Source organism: Pistacia vera, unplaced genomic scaffold, assembly GCF_008641045.1.
Source record: "Pistacia vera cultivar Batoury unplaced genomic scaffold, PisVer_v2 Contig418, whole genome shotgun sequence".
Classification (NCBI taxonomy): domain Eukaryota; kingdom Viridiplantae; phylum Streptophyta; class Magnoliopsida; order Sapindales; family Anacardiaceae; genus Pistacia; species Pistacia vera.
In genome coordinates this window covers 654751-672726 of record NW_022196244.1, presented here as the reverse complement: position 1 = coordinate 672726, position 17976 = coordinate 654751, and the positions used below count along the sequence as shown (strand labels likewise).

General features: G+C 30.4%; 1 long non-coding RNA gene across 1 annotated transcript; it reads left to right on the top strand.

Moving 5' to 3' along the window:
* The first annotated feature begins 15858 nt into the window (after positions 1–15858).
* LOC116142724 lies at positions 15859–16786 on the top strand. The gene is made up of 3 exons (XR_004130036.1): positions 15859–15964; positions 16324–16539; positions 16708–16786. It is a non-coding gene; the product is annotated as an uncharacterized LOC116142724 (long non-coding RNA).
* Positions 16787–17976: the final 1190 nt, after the last annotated feature.

The following is a 17976-nucleotide window of genomic DNA, read 5'->3' as shown; positions in this document are numbered from 1 at the left end:
AACAAACACACCCATGGTTGTCATCTCTTCATGTGTAAACTTCCAAAAGATTACTTCACCAATAAGATTTCAAGCTATGATGTCATTCTGGCCATGTGTTGCGATGCATGAACGTTATTTCACACCTCATTTTGGCCATAGGTTGAGATGCATGAAGGTTACTTCGCATCTAAGATCACTCTCAGAATACTATAAATAGAGGGTTCTCACGTCAAACTAGGGATATACAAAATCTCTTTAACCATAAGAGCATTACAACAATAGTTTATCTAGAGCAAATTCTCCTTGTAAACACATCAATAAAATAACAGTAGACGTATGAATTGTTCCGTGTATCTAAACCACTTTAAAAGTTGCTCTTATCTATTTATTTTTACGCATTTACTGTTTAGCATTTCATTGAGTCTACTTATAAACCTCATTGAACCCACGAGTTCAACATCACACTTGCTATTTCACGGTCTATCATAGACCCTTTATGCAAACTTTTTGAAGGCTTGCGTACATCTCGTTGGTGCGAAAAACCGCATCAACAATAGTGAATTCTGAAATGGTTTATAATTATTTTCCAAATTTATACCCATCAAAACTGTTTACAGGAACGTTGACCCATAATTAAGAAAATATAATCTTTTCAAAAACAATTCCTTTTTAATATAATTATAATAAATAATATATTTAAAAAGAATGAAGAAATTATAGATTTTCTAATCCATACATATTCCCCATTGTTAGACAAAATATTGGCCCATTAATACAAACTTTAAATGAGTAAACGACTTGTTCCCTCCCAACTAATAGCTTAATAACACTTTCTCACCCACAGACTTTTAAAATACCACTCTATTATCTAAATTTATATTCTGTTTCTGATTCCGGTATCGTTGCGAGCCCAAACGACCACCATTTTCTTCCCTGATCATCACTCACCAGAACTCCTCAAACCCTACTTTCACTAACCTTGCTAATCACCAACAATCAAGCGATTAGGGTTTGTATAGTTGCCCCTCCCAAGTCAAGTTCTAATCAATCCCAAGCACAAAAATCCAACATTTCACCACCAAAGGACTCATCGGCCTCCCCTCTTCAAAAGCCTCATCAGCATGAATCGAGTTTGATCTTTGTTCACTGCCAGAATATAAATTTGGGTAGTAAAATGGTATTTTAAAAGTCCGTGGGTGGGAAAATGTCATTAAGTCATTATTTGAGTGGAAAAAAGTCGTGAACTCACTTTAAATGTGAAATATTGGTTTGGATGAATTTTTATGTCAATTTGATTTGTGATTCAAAAATTATCTTCAAAAACTAAAATATGATTCAAAATTTTGAGTTATATCTTAGGTCTCGTCTGGATTGAGGGATTCTAAATTAATAATTTCGTTAAATCCATGGATTTGGTAAAATACTTCATTTGGTTTTAAACAAAAAAAAAAAAAAAAATGTTGAAAACCATGGGTTTTGGAAAATCCACCACCCTCCAAAATCCTTTATTTTTTTTTTTTTAAATCCCACCTGGTAGATGGGATTTTGCCAAATCCATCAGTTTTAATAAAATGGGGGATTTTGATAATATTTTAATTTTCCAATACTACCCTTTTAATAATCTAATATCCCCAGTAATTATCCTTTACCCTATATTAAAAGAAATATATTTATCGTTCACTCTTTTTGCGCTCTTCACTTTTACATCATCAGCATCTTCAAAGCATACTAAAGAAATAATCTACCAGTGAGTTTCCGTTCATTTAATTAATTATTTTTTATTTGCAAAAAGTTTATATATATATGTGTGTGTGTGTGTGTGTGTGTGTGTGTGTGTGTGTGTCATTTTGCAAAGTAAGGGGTCCCACATATATAGATTGGGGACAAACTCTAATATGCTATGATGAAAAGTTTCATATGTTTTTGGAGATGTTATTAGTCCATTATATTGACACTAATTTTGTATTTATGTATGGTCATGTTATATGTTTTAATATGAAATTGTTCAACTATTGAAGTTATCATAAATTAAGATAGTTGATACCATATTATATTAACCTATAATTTTTTTTTTTTTTTTTTTACCAAATCACAAAAAATCATTTATTATAATTGGACTTCTCTATCAAATATAATTTAACTTGTATTTAATTAAATGAAAATTGAATTTTTGTTGGTTTTGGATATTGAGGGTAAAGTTGGAAATTATTTATCTAATTTATGGATTGTATTCACTTAACCAAACATGAGTGCATGGAAATTTGAATCAACAATCCATGGATATTTTATATTTAAACCAAACAATAGAATTTATTAAATACATGGATTTTGAATCCATGGATTGTACAAAAACCATGGATTTTAAAATCCCTCAATCCAACAAATCCTTAGTATTTTTACTATTTAAAAATGTGTTCGATATAATATTTGAAAACTATAGAAAACTAGGAAGTCAACTTTTAATCATCTTCTAATTTAAACTTTTTAAGGATCGTATACAAAAATTGTTTAAAAAAAAAACAATTCGACTTATTTCTACCAAACACATTTTCATAAGATTTGATGTTATGTAACCCTTATTTTATCCCCAAGAGGTTAGCCTGGTAATCAAGAATGTTTGCTCCCTTCACTGACTTTCTAGTTTCAAACTAGGGGTGAATATGGTAGCAGTTAGAACTGGAACCGACGTGTAGAATCGAAACTGAAACCGAAACCGAAACCTACGTGGAATTGACACTGTTCGGTAGGTTCTGGTTCTAATTTTTTGGAACTGGACCCGAAAACTATAATGGGAACCGCTTCGAGTGCCCGGAATGGAACCTGTCTTGGAACCAGGACTAAAAAGAATATCAATAAACATTGGGGGGTCTATTGTAATTTTAGATATAAAAGTTAAAAAATATAAAATGAGATGAAGACACAGATTAGTGAGTTAGGTGACGTGGCGAAGAAGTGGGTGGAGGCCCCACTTGGTTGGTAGATTACATTAAATTATAAATTGCGTTTGTTTCATTATTTCGTCACTATCTTGTCTCTATTCCAATTCCAAATATATGTTTGTATCTTATTTTCAAAATCATATCCTAAATTAAAAAACTTTTTAAAACCCCTAGGTTTGTTAATTAAAAAAAACACCCCAACAAAAAATTTATAAAGTGACAAAAACACCTCCACCAGCCCATAATTGTTAGATTCTGGCAACCACAGTCGATGGTGATCGAAATCTGTCACAACAGCGCATTATCGATTGAAAATGGCTGATAATGCGCTGATTTGGCCTTTTCCGGCCATATCCACTGTAGATCTGTGGTGGATCTAATCAAAAAAGGTCATATCGACGCATGACTAGCCAGATCTGGTAGGTCGTGCGACGTAATGCCAGATTCCAATGGTGGTGACTAGAATCTTACAACTATGGGTGGATGGGGGTGTTTTTGTCATTTTACAAAAAATTTATATATTAGGATGTTTAGTTAAATTAGCAGACTTATGGGGTTTTTTTGTTAATTTTTAAATTCTCTCTCTTAATAATCACCCAACTCTGCCTACCAATAATATTTCAAAAATATTACTCAAAATACTAAAACAAACGCACTATATTTTTATAATATTTAAGTTTTGATTAATTAATTAATTAAGTATATAATTGGAATTAGGATCCAATATTTAAAAGTGTTTTAATGTTATTAAAAGTATTATTTTTGAATAAAATAGTATATTTGATTGAATAATATTTACTTCAAGTCTTCAATTATCAAGTTTTAAGTATATCTATAGTAAATTAGTAATTACATATGATAAAATGATAAATATCAATACATTAGTTAAATTAAATGACTAAATATTTAATTAGTTATAACATTATAGTATGACAACTCATGGTATATTAAAAAAGACAAGTGTTTTGTAATCAAACTTAAATTAATGATATAAAACAAACTTAGAGTCATATTAATTATTTAATTAAAGATACATAAATCATATTTATATTAATATTTAATTTGATTCTTTTGTCACAATTAATCATTTGTGTTTTGGTTTTGATTGAGAAATTTTGTGTGAATTATGATAAATTGATTGAATTCAAGTGTTGCCTAGAGATTAGAGGATATGTGAGTCGCATTGAACAAAAATGAATGATTGATGAAAAGTTGTAAACTATTAAATGCACGTTTTTTAATTTGTTAGGGGCGTATTTGTAAAATTTTAAGGTGTATTTGTCATTTTCTAAATTAATAAGGAGATAATTAACTTTTTACAAGGTAGCCGGGTAAGGAACTGCAACATGCATTTCAAGTTCTGCTTCTAGGAATCTAAGAACCAGAACTGATCAGTTCCGGTTTCTTTTGTTGGGAATCGACTAGTTCCAGTCCCTCAAAAAATTGCAAGATACTTAGAACCGCTCACTCCTAGTTCAAACCACCTTGACGCCATCTACCAAATTTGTGACTCCAATGTTTTAAAACTTGGCCTGACCTAGCTAGTTGAACTAGTTCAACTGGGACTCAGGGCCTTCATTAGGCTGGGTTACCAATTTCCTTATTCATCGAAAACCCTCAAATTGGGATGATGATTGGCAAACAATTGAAGGTCAGGATGTTGGGAGTTTGGAAAAGGAAGGGCTGATAAGTGCAATAGTGCTCACTAAAGTGATTTCTAGTGATTAAAACTGCATTTTGTCCAGTATATACCCCTGTTAGTAGAAGTTCAAGTAGGAGAGATATACTAAAATTTTATAACAAAATAAATAATAAACTTAAAAATAAATTTCAAAATTTTAGGAATATATCTATTGCACTTACATAAGACATATGGGTTTGTAGATCACAAACAGTTTTTTTAACTGTCACAATATATTTCTTGGATCATAATTGGGGTTTACAAAAAAAATTGATGGGTTTTAAACCATTATATGAAAAACACAGTGTTGACACTATTTATTTTATAATTCTTGAAGTTTTGTAAGAATATGTATTAACTGATAGAGTTGTAGCTCAAACGTTTGATAATGCAGTTGCTAACACCGCGACAATCTCTTTATTTAAAAAGATATTGGATCCGCTTGGTGAAAGCAAATCTTTTCACCAGAGATGTGCTTGCCACATCATCAATTTGATTGTTAAAGTAGGTTTAGATGCTATACATTAAAAGATAGAGAGGGTGCGCACGACTATCGGATTTATCGTCGACAGTAACAATAAAAGATGGCAGGAGTACGTCAAATATTGTAGGCAAGAAGACCCACCGATTCGACCTTTGAAGTTATGTACAGACATGCCTATCCATTGGAACTCCACCTACTTGAGTTGGAAAAAGCTTTGTCAACCGCAAGACAAATTACATATTTCGTCAACCGAAAGAACCATCCAGAGGAAGTTGTCAACTATGATGATTGGGCGGTTTGTGAACTTTTTTATTCATTTCTTAAAATTTTTTATAATTCCACTAATACATTATGTGGTATTTATTATCCGACTACTAATTTTGCCTTAGATATTTTATTTCAAATTTCTAAAACTTTTGCTAAATATAAATATAATGATGTTTTAATGGAAATTGTTTTAAAGATGGAAGAAAAATACGAGAAATATTGGTTAGATATTCCATTCTTATATGGATTATGCCTTGTTGTAGATCCTAGGTTTAAATTACACGTGGTTAACTGTATAATTACTGAGATATGCCAGCATTTAGGATATGATTATACGTCTTATTTGACTGACTTTAAGCAAAAATTGGAAAGCTTTTTTTTTCTTTATATCAGAACAAGTACAATAGAAGTGGAAGTAGAAGGTCTAGGAGAGATAATTAGGACCTTAATGAAGACCTCCATCAAGGATCGAGCATGTGGACGTATATGGAACATGCCAGAAGTAGCAGCTCCAGCTCATACATACATGGACCAAATCAGCTGAATCGCTACCTACAAATGGACCTGTCCTACATGACGAAGAAGGAGAAACGTGCAATGGATTTGCTTCAATGGGGAATCGACTTTGAATGGTGGAACCAACATCAAAGTCGATTCCCCATTGTAGCTCAAATGGCACGTGAAATTTTATCTATGCCGGTTTCTACAATTGCATTCAAGTCTGCATTTTCAACGAGTGGCCGGATTATTGAAGACAGAAGATGCTCTTTAATCGATGAGATGATTGAAGTGATAACATGTTTATGGGATTGGACTAGGGGTGAGCACGGGTAGCGGGTAGAACCGGAACCGGGGGTAAGAACCGGAACCGGAACCGGAACCGGAACCTACCCAGAACCTGCACTGTGCGGGTAGGTTCCGGTTCCAATTTTTTGGAACCGTTACTGTGCGGTTCCGGTTCTGGTTCTTACCCCCGAAGGAACCGGAACCGGAACCGGAACCTGTAAAAAGGGTACCCTGTTTGGAACCTGTAGGGGGTACCCTGTTTGGAACCTGTTTTGGAACCTATTTGGAACCTGTTTTGGAACCTGTTTGGGAACCTGTTTGGAACCTGTTTTGGAACCTGTTTGGAACCTTTTTTGGAACCTGTTTGGAACCTGTTTTGGAACCTATATTGGAACCTGTTTTTGGAACCTGTTTAGAACCTATTTTGGAACCTGGACTATAATGAAATATTTGTGAAATGTAAATAATGGGGGAGTTTCTATTATTTTACATATAAAAAAAATTAAAATAGAAAATATTAAATTTTTAGAATAACCTAATTAAATAAATATACGAATACAATTATACTTATTACATATAAATTACACCATATTAAAAGCTTTAATATATTATAATATATTAATATTAAAGTTTTGATCAATTAAGTGAATAATTGGAATTATGATCCAATTAAAAGTGTTTTACATTTTTAATGTTATTAAAAGAATTATTTTTGAATAAAATAGTATATTTGATTGAGTAATAATATATTTAGTTATTTACTTCAATTATCACCGTTCTAAGATATCTATAATAAGTTAGTAATTAATTAATTATATATGATAAATTGATAAACATTAATAAATTTATTAAGTTAAATAATATAACCAATACATTATAACATACATTATAGTTAATGATAACTAAAATTATAATTTTATAACTACTTAATGATTTATAGTATAATTAATTATAGCATTACATTAATTGATTACTACTTAATTAAGACTTATATAAACATTAGTACAAACTTAATTAAATGATTGAAATCATTTAATTATTATAATACATTAAAAATTTATATTATGATTATTTAATAGTTAATTCATATACACATTACATTATAGTAGGATTATTAATAATTATAACATTACATAATTAAATAATTACTTAATTGATTATGAGTTATGATTATTATGTTTTAAACATTAGTAATTACTAATTGCTACAAAAAATTAGCACAAATACTAATTGAATGATAAGAAATTTAATTAATTATAACATTACCTTATAAACATTTCATTAAACATTAATTAAACATTACATTATAGTTAAATAATTACTCAATTAAAATTAATATTATTATATTACATTATATATTATGATCACTTAATTAATTATAGCATTACATAGTTAAATGATTACATAATTACATAATTAGTTATGAATTATAAAATTACATTATAACATTAGTAATTACTAATTTACTATATTATTACATTACTTAATTAAACGATTAAAAATTTAATTAATTAAACATTACCTTATATATTTATAATATAATTACTTAATACATTATAACATCTATATAAACATTAGTTATATAATCAAATGATTTGAAATTTAATTAATTAAATATTAAATTATAGATTTAGTATAATATTTAATTCATTTAAACATTACATTATACTCTTATAGTATGATCATATAAGTAATATAACATTACATAATTAAATAATTACTTAATTGATTATGAGTTATGATATTATATTTTAAACATTGTAATTACTAATTTACTATATAAACATTAGCACAATACTTAATTGAATGATAAAAAATTTAATTAATTATAACATTATCTTATAAACATTCATTATAAACATTAATTAAGCATTACATTATAGTTAAATAATTACTCAATAAATAAATATTATAATATTACATTATATTATATGACTTACTTTAATTATAACATTATATAGTTAAAGATTACATAATTACTTAATTAGTATGAATTATAACATTACATTATAAACATTAGTAATTACTATACTTACATTACTTAATTAAACGATTAAAAATTTAATTAATTAAACATTACTTTATATATTTGTAATATGATTACTTAATCAATTATAACATTCCATATTAAACATTAGTATATTAATTAATGATTTGAAATTTAATTAATTATAATATTAAATATAGATTTGTAGTTGATTACTTAATTATTATAACATTACATTATAATATTATAGTATGATATATAATAATATAACATTATTAATTAAATAATTACTTAATTGATTATGAGTTATGATATTATATTTTAACATTAGTAATTACTAATTTACTACATAACATGATACACACTTAATTAAATGATAAGAAATTTAATTAATTATAACATACCTTATAAAACATAATTAAGCATTACATTATAGTAATAATACTCAATTAAATTATAATATTATTATATTCCATTATATTATGATCACTTACTTATTATAACATTATATAGTTAAATGATTAATAATTACTTAATTAGTTATGAATTTTAACATTATATAATAAACATAGTAATCTACTATACTTTACATTACTTAATTAAACGATTAAAAATTTAATTAATTATAACATTACTTATATATTTTGTAATATGATTACTTAATCAATTTAAAAATTCCATTAAACATTAGTTTAATATTATTAAATGATTTGAAATTAATTAATTATAAATATTAAATTATAGATTTGTAGTATGATTACTTAATCATTATAACATTACATTATACTATTATCGTATGATCATTATAATAAATAACATTACATAATTAAATGATACTTAATTGATTATGACATTATATTATAAACATTAGTAATTTATAATTTGTAAATATTTAATCGAATTATTATAATTTATTATTATACTTATATTATAAATTTATTGTAGAATTATTAATTATTATCATTCTATTATAACAATATTATATACTTAATAAGATGATTAACATTTAATTAATTATAATTTACATTATAATTAATTTTTTTTTTTTTTAAAATAATAATTATTAATTAATTAAAATTTACCATGTTACATGTAGTATGATCATTAATTAATATAACATACAATTTACATTGTAGTGATCCACTTATTAATTATAACATTACTTTGTTTCTAATATAAAATTTACTAAATTATATTTGGTTATTATAAATACCCAATAACCAATTAAACATCAATTAATAATTTAAAACATTAATTAATTATTAAACTATCAAATAGAACCCTGGCAAATGGCAATGTAGTAATAGTATTAATAATGTTGTTGTTATTAAATGATTTGGTGAAGTATTTTATGTGATTGGATGATATTGTTTGTGTTTTGGTTTTGATGACGAATATTATGTGAATTGTTGATGAATGATTGAATTCAAGGTGTGTTTAGAGATACAGGTTATGAGTTACATGGACACAAAGGAATAATGAAATTTGTAGGGGTTGTATTTGTAAACTTATAAGGTGTTTTTGTTATTTTTTAAACTAATAGGGGGGTAATTGATTTTTTACAGGATACCCTGGAAAGGAACCGGAACCTGCATTTTAGGTTCGGTCCCTTGAATTGAAGACCAGTACTGTGCGGTTCCGGTTCCGGTTCCTTTTTTTGGGAACCTGTACTGTGCGGTTCGGTTCCGGTTCCCTGGAAAAGTGCAGGGTACCCGGAACCACCAGCCCCTCCCTAGAGTGGACTCATGTAGAGAGAAGACTACAACAACAACCTGAAGATCCCAAACTATCGAACTCTTTAGGAGCACAGATTTAATGATTTAAATATTGTTGACGATGAAGATGAATAATTTAATAAAATATTATTTAATGTTTATTTGTGAAGCATGAATGTGTGATTGTGTGAATATATTTTTATGTTAAAATTAACCATTTATTATTTTATTTTATTATTTTTTAAGTTAAATAAACTTTTAAAAACATAATCTACCCTGAAAACTTACTAAACTCCCTACATGATTTCATTTCGCCTAAAAATATAAAAAAAAGACGAGGGGAAAATAAAATTTTGTAGGCCAATAGGACTAATCCTATTGGGCACCGGACTCGTCCTAGGGACTGGTTGGGGTCTTGAAATTGTCTGGGCCTAGGACTGATCCCGGCCCATAAGTGACTGGTTTCAAAGGGACCAATCCTAAAAGGGCCCAGCCTAGGCTACTTGGGACGGTCCTTGACACTCTATGTTTAGGTATTGAAATTTCGAGCCATAGCTTGATTTTCAACACAAGCTAGGTGAGCCCAACTTGTTGTTAAAAACGAGTCGAGTCTCGAGCCCATTTTCCCTGGCTCGTCAAGCTCGAGACTCGACTCAAACTCACCAAAATGTTCACCAAGTGAGGCTCATTTAGGACAAAACTCGACTCGACTTGATTCTTTTATAGTCCTATTTGTGGTCCAACTTTGAATTTCAAAGGATAATAGCTTCTATAGTTACAATATTTGTCTCATTAAAACAATATAATTCTTTAGTCTATAGTTATGAAGATTGGATTGAACTTTCTTTCTGTCATCTCTTTAGGAAATTATTTAATATTTAAAAAAAAAAGTAAACAACATCAAGGTTTGACCTAAATACACTTTCCTACCTGAAAAAGTTCAAAACAACGCTCTCCCATCAACCCACTAGGAGTGGGCGGGTTTCGGTACCCACCCTTTTTTGAAGGAACCGAAATTGGCCAGTTCCGAAAAAATGGAATCAGATTTGAAACCTGTAAAACAGGTTCCGGTTCCGAGTTCCTGATAAAATTCCCTATTTGTTTAAAAAAATGACAAATAAACCCTTAAAAAGCTACAAATACACCCTCATCTTACAACGAATTTTGACCATTGAATTTAACTCATATGCCAATCACTTTGAAAAAGCTTTTTTATAAGCTAAAACTCTGAGCACTGCTTGCAAACAAAATAAGCCAAGTTCTCTCCTTTCTTCTCTTATCTTCTTCTTCTCCACACAAAATCCTAGTCAAGGTAGCCCTAAAAGTTACGTCCATCTCTCTGTTCCCATCATCTTCGAACAAAACAAGCCAAGTTCTCTCCTCTCTTATCTTATCTTGTTCTTCCCCCCACAAAACCCTAGCCAAGGGAAAACGAAGAGCGCCCTATTGTAGATCTCTTTTCTTCGCTTAAATTCTCCTTCTCCTTCTCCTATTTGCATTTATTAATAGAGGATTTGTGCCGAATTTTAAAAAAAAGGTGGAAGAATTTGAAAGTCTAGCCAAGTTGATTTTTTTTTTTTTTTAATGCTTTGTTGATATTTTGTATGAATAATGAAGATTTTTTTTTTTTGTCAAATTGATTTTTTGTATGAATAATGAAAATTTGGGTTTCAGATAATGTTAATGTTAAATGGCGGAATTTGTTGGATTTGAATTTTTTTTGTGTGTGTGTGTGTGTTCAATATCAATGAGAAGAAAATGAAAGGAAAAAATAGAGTTATTTTTATTAAAAAAAATTGGTTTTTGTTGCTGTGTTCAATATAGGTGAGAAGAAAATGAATAGAAAAATAAAGTTGTTTTTATTAAGAAATAAAGGTTATTTGTGATGAATTAATTTTAATACAAGGTAAGGACATCAATTAAATTCAGCTGTGAATAAAAACAAAAGAAAAAACAAGACAAAATTTAGGAAGAAATTAGGTAAAACTTTAATTGAATCGTAAAATTTAACAATGGTCCCTATAATTTTCTAACATTCATTTAGTCTCAGACCCGCACAATACTAGTTTCTGATTTCTATAACCAAAACCTACCCTATGAGAGTCGATTTCGGGTAGGAACTAGAACTGAAACCGAGGTGCCCATCGGTTCTTTTACACACCCCTATCATCCATGGTTAAAATTTAATTTAAGAAAGAAAAAATGGTAAAACCTTAAAATCCTCCACCCTTTGGCTGGGTGCGATTTGGCTAGAATAGCACTCAGCCAGGTGCAATTCAATCAAATTCTCCACCCCCAATTGCACCAAATCTACCCCCATCACACCATTTTCAGGCCATCAGAATCTGATGGCAAACTCCCAGCAAAACCTTTCAGTCGAATTTAACTTTGTAGAATACAGGGCCACGAAGTTAAACCAAATCAACAAGGCACTAGATGAAGCAGTGTTTTCGTCACAAAATACACCCCTGATATTTCACGAGGCAATGAGGTACACTCTTCAAGCTTGTGGGAAATGTTTCACTCCAACTCTATGCATTGCTTCGTGCGAGTTGGTTGGAGGAAACGAGTCTTTGGGGATGCCACTGGCTTGTTCACTAGAGATGATGGTAGCATCAGATGTGATTCTTGATGATCTCCCTTGTTTGGATAATGATGATCTTAGACGAGGAAAGCCTACAAATCAGAAGGTTTTTGGCGAAGAAATTTCAATTCTTGCTATTTGAAGTCGTTGTCGGGCTATGTCCAACACTTGGGTCAAAAGGAGTTGTGGCAAGGTAGGTTATAGACACCAACAGTGGGGGAAAAGAAGTTTTGGTGAATTAGAGTTCATTCACGGGAACAAAATTGGGAAAATTGTAAAGACGTCAATGGTTAATTTGTGGGGTTTTAGCGGGAGGATGAAATGATGTTAAGATAGAGAGGATTAGCAAAAGACAAGAAGTGAGAAAGGTATTTTTATCTTTGCAATATTTATACCATGTTAATTAATGGATTTTACTAATAGATTTTAATGATAAATAGGAAAGTGTCGTTTTGAAACTTTTCGGTTGAAAAAAGTCATTAGGTCAAACCTTGGGTGAGAAAATGTCGTTTACTCTTTTTAAAAATGATTATCAAAATGTTATAATATATTTAAAAAGAAGGAAGAAACTATAGATCACTTTCTATTCCATACATATTCCCCGTTGTTGGACAAAATATTAGCACATTAATACTAACTTTAAATGGATACTCCATGTTGGTTTGGATGATTTTTTTATGCTTGTTTGATTTGTAATTAAAAAATAATTTTCAAAAACTAAAAAATGATTCAAAATTTTGACTTATGCCCAAGTATTCTTAATATTTGAAAATGTGCTTGATATAATATTTAAAAATTATTTTCAGATTAAAAGCTATAGAAAACTTTGAAATTGACTTTAGTTGATCTCTAATTTACAATAGTTTTTAGGCTTGTCCAAAAACTACTTTAACAATAAGACTTATTTGTACCAAACACATTTCCATAAAATTAATTTGACATAACCCTTGCTTTCGAAAATAAAAATTGTATATAAATTCTATACAAGAGTTTTTTTATATGTTCACAAGAGTTTTGTGATATTTTTAGGAGGCTTTCGACAATTTTAGGGAGGTATCTAATACTTTTCAAATTTGTTGGGGCGCTTGGGATTTAGCTATCTCTCTGGGGTGAATAGATAAGGATAAACAATTATTAAAAAAAACTACTTTATCTTTGTATCAACTTTTCAGATGTAGTGTTTTACAACATTATCTAAATGGGTTTTGCTATAGTACAACGTTGTAAGAATACATCAATGTCAAACTTGTATATGGAAATCATAAAACTTGTATTGTAATATCCACTATTACATGGTTGTACTATCCTGCAAACTTCTTCAAGAAGGTGTTTAAGTAACTTTTTGGGAAAGTGAACCATTAAAGAATGAAATGACCTTTTGCTTTTCCCTTTCGCTGTTCTTAGTGGGTCATGGATTTGTGGAAAAAAAATTTCATTCAGATTGTACATATTAATAACATAAAACCTTCTTAATTTAATACAGATAGGATCCTTCCTTGGAAGATCTTGTTGATAAAATTGTTACTGAACGAAAAATTGCGGAAAAAAAATCTGTTCCAAAAAGTGTGACTAGTTTTCTGTATTGAAGAAGACGAAGATCAACTCTTTTATAGTTAGTGAAAAATAACGAAGAAACGCAGCGTTTTGCTTGTACCATATTAAGCTCATACAAGGATTAAAAAAGAAAGAAAGAAAGAAAGAAGCATTAAAAATATTTTGTACCAAATATTTACAAGAAATGTTTCCATCATTGGAGATGGACAGGGGCTATTCCCATCAAAACATTAACGTATTATCATTTTCACAGTAGGTAAAGCTTGGCACGAGTTGCTTATGTCAAGAACTGCTCACAACACAGAAAATGATCCCATATCAACCCTAAGGTGTCCTCAAACATATTATACATAGTATCAGTATCCACCTTCTGTTCCTGAAAATTGTGAAAAAAGAAACCATAAACCCATGTAAGATGTTCCGTGTTCTGAGAAAATAAGATAATAATAAGTGCAGAAATATGAAAAAAAAAATTACAGAAGCAATTGCTTACTTCATATGATTCATTGCAAAAAAATCGTTAAACTTAAACACAGCTAAAACTCAAAATATTTTCATTATAATCTTCTATGTTCAAATTGTTCATAAAACTTTTGGAAAAATTTTGCATTTCGTTTAAATTTTTTATAGTGAAATTGTTTTGCAACTCAATGGTGAAATTAGATGTTAAATAATTGAAGTATAACGACGTCGTTTTAACCAGGAAACAAAACGCTGCCGTTTTGTTTAATATCCCAAATGAATCTCAGCCATCAACAATAAAGAGAATCCAACGGCTCAAATGCGTTCAGAAGTCAACAGTATAAAAGGGGACTATTCACGCATTAAGGGTAATCGAGTTTTAGGTTATTCGTTTTTCTTCTCTGTAAAATTGGTGGGTGGTCTGTGCTAGGGTTACATACTCATTCGGGGTTTTTTTCTTCTCTGTGTGAATCCTCTAGTGTTGCGTTTGAGGGCAGGGGTTCCTTGAAGGTTATAGAGCACTCTAGGGAATTAGGATTTGCGGGATACAGGGACTGAGTGAGTGATTGTTTCTGGGATTGTTAGTGAAGAAGATTCTTCTGTAAAGTGTAATCTTTGAGGATATCAATACTAGTGCAGCGAGCTCCATATTCTGGAGTTCAACGTGGATGTAACTTGTTCTATCTTGAACAAGCGAACCACGGTATATCTTGTGTTGTGTGTGTGTGACTTGATTTTGCAGTTTTTGGGTTGCTTTGTGTTTAATCTTGCAGGTTGAAGATTGTTCTTGTTTTACAACATTAGAAACAATATTTGGAAAACAATCACTTCAATGATAAATTTCTGAATGGCAATAATTTCAACATTTATTAAGTCTCACCCGAAAAGAGAAGGTCAAGTGAACAAGTCGAATGCAATAAATAACAATTACCAGTATGTCTGAAGCTAATCGCTTGAACTTCAGAATAATCTCAATTGAAGACTCCCCAGTAGAAGACTCAAAACTAAACCGATCAGCATGTCTTACCTTGAGCCTCAGTGATGAGGTTTCATACAACTTAACTTCTAGGTGCCAAACCTCAGTAACACAGTACTGATCCCCCGAGTTTGACTTCCGTAGGGGCCATCTCAAACCACCCTTCACTCCTGGATCTAAAATAGCTGAACTAATCAGGTTTCTAAGGCTCTGAATTTCTTCATCCTAGAAGAACGCATATAATCAGTTTGATTATAGATATCATTCTCAAGGATAACTGAAACAGCTATAAACTAAAACATTCGATAGATACATGTTAAACCACTGTTCTTTTTTATTTTACATAAGGAAAATAATACAGTTACCGAAGAATACGCANATCAAGCAAAGCACATTTCATCCACTTTCTACCAAAATTACATTCCAAAAGCATCATTTTATCTCACAAAATCCCCCATTAGCCTAAATAATTGCCCAAGAACATCGTTATATACAATCTCACCCTTTTCTTTCATTCAATTGTTGGTCCATTTTTTGGCCTCAACAGGTATTAAGATCCTATTCATAATCTAGAAGAAAGTGTTTCATGATAGTAAAATCCTTCATAGCCAAGTAATTGAGGAATGATATGTTACCCGGATGTGAATTCCGGTGTCATTATAGTTACTAAAGGGTTTTGATAACACATTATTATATATTATCAAGGGTAATTCTATGATATTGGTACAGGTTTTTTTGTTATAATATCTATAATTGGGCTGGCAGTGTTTGATTTTAATTCTGATTAAAGATGTTTGCTTTACTTGGAACTACTTGTTAAAGGGGAATGCATATTTTTATATTAAATTATGTGATTGGTTTAGTCTTTGAGTTAATTTTGTCATTTCCTTTGGGTTTGTGACATAGTTTTCCATCAGTATTGAGGAATGGTTTGTCGAAATTGGGTGTTCCTCGTGAGGTTTTTGGAGTTCTATTTAATTGGATTGATGCTAATGAAGACTATCTAAAGATCCCGGAAGCAAAAGGGCAGATTAGTGCTATTCGAAGTGAGGCATTCTTCATTCCCTTGTATGAGCTTTACCTCACATATGTGGAATTTTCAGGTTAACATTTGGACCAAAGGTTTGTTTCTTTTGACTAGACTAGAAAATTCTGTGTTATTTTAGAATAATTGAATTTACTCAATAATTCAAGGGCCAAAAACTAATTGTCTTTTCATGAAACCTTTTGAGTCCATCTAAACTCCTGGGAGGATCACAACATTTTGTGGTTTATTGATTTTTGATACAGGAGTCCATCAAGAATATCTCAAGAAGCTGCCAACTCTTATGTTTTTCCATGAATCTGTCATATTTTTGCTGCAGCAGGTAGCAGTTTTTATATTGATCTTCCCTTGTTTTGGGTTAATTTCTTGTGAAGGTGAGATGGTTTTGCTGACAATTGTCATATGTAAACATTTGCAGGTGGTGGTGGATTTGGAGGTTTCGGCAGCCAACAAGGGTTAGCTTTTGGTGGGGTTGCTGGAGGAACTGGAAATAGATTTGGCTGTGTTTTTTGGGTAGCAGAAAGTGTATTTAGTTGAGGCCAAATTGGCCTGTTTTGGTAGGTTGTTATTTTGGGAACTGTTAGAATTGCTGGAACTATCATTTTCCAGATTTCTTGACTGTATTTGCTTCCTGGTAATCAATGAAATTTTCTCAATTTTTCCCTTAATTGTTTGGTGAGTGAGGATCTTGGTTGACAAATTTTTAGGCTGCTGTTTTATCAGTTGCCAAGGCCAATTTGTTGATAATTTGATATCTTTTTGTTTGAAGTTTTGAATAGATAATAGTAAGGATGATTTTGACAAGCCCCTACCGCTTAAGCGATCAAGGGTAATTTATGTATGCTCGCTTAAGCGAAAGCTGCATCGCTTAAGTGATTGTGTACTCGAGGATAAGTTTAGACACAAATTAGCTTTGGTTGCGTAAGCGATGTGGGTTATCGCTTAAGCGATCAAGACTTATATATACTGGATCGCTTAAGCGAAAACTGCATTGCTTAAGCAATCTGTTATTTTTTTTATTTTTATTTTTTTAATGTGGATTATTTGATAATCCCATATTAAATAACGTTAATGTTAACTTAAGACGTTCACAACATCAGAAGATTCGGGAGAAAGGAAGCAAATTAGCCTTGATCGCTTAAGCGACATTAGTTATTAACACATATTAAGGCTAATTAAGAAGGATTATTTGACAACCTAATTCCATCAACACATATTAAAGCCATTTAAGAATATTATTAACATTAATTTAAATCTCGGACATTCACAACATCAAAATATAACAGCTAAGATATGTGACTAACAACCCTATGTTACATGAAGGAATGTCATAGCACACTAGTATGACACGTTAGTAAAAACGTATCTCATTTCACAAATATGGATGGTTATGATTGAATATATAGCTAACCCACATTACAGAATATAATTTCTCACTCAAACGTTCACAATATCAAAATATTGAGGAGAAAAGAAGCAAATTGGCCTTGGTCGTTTAAGCGACGTAAGCTATC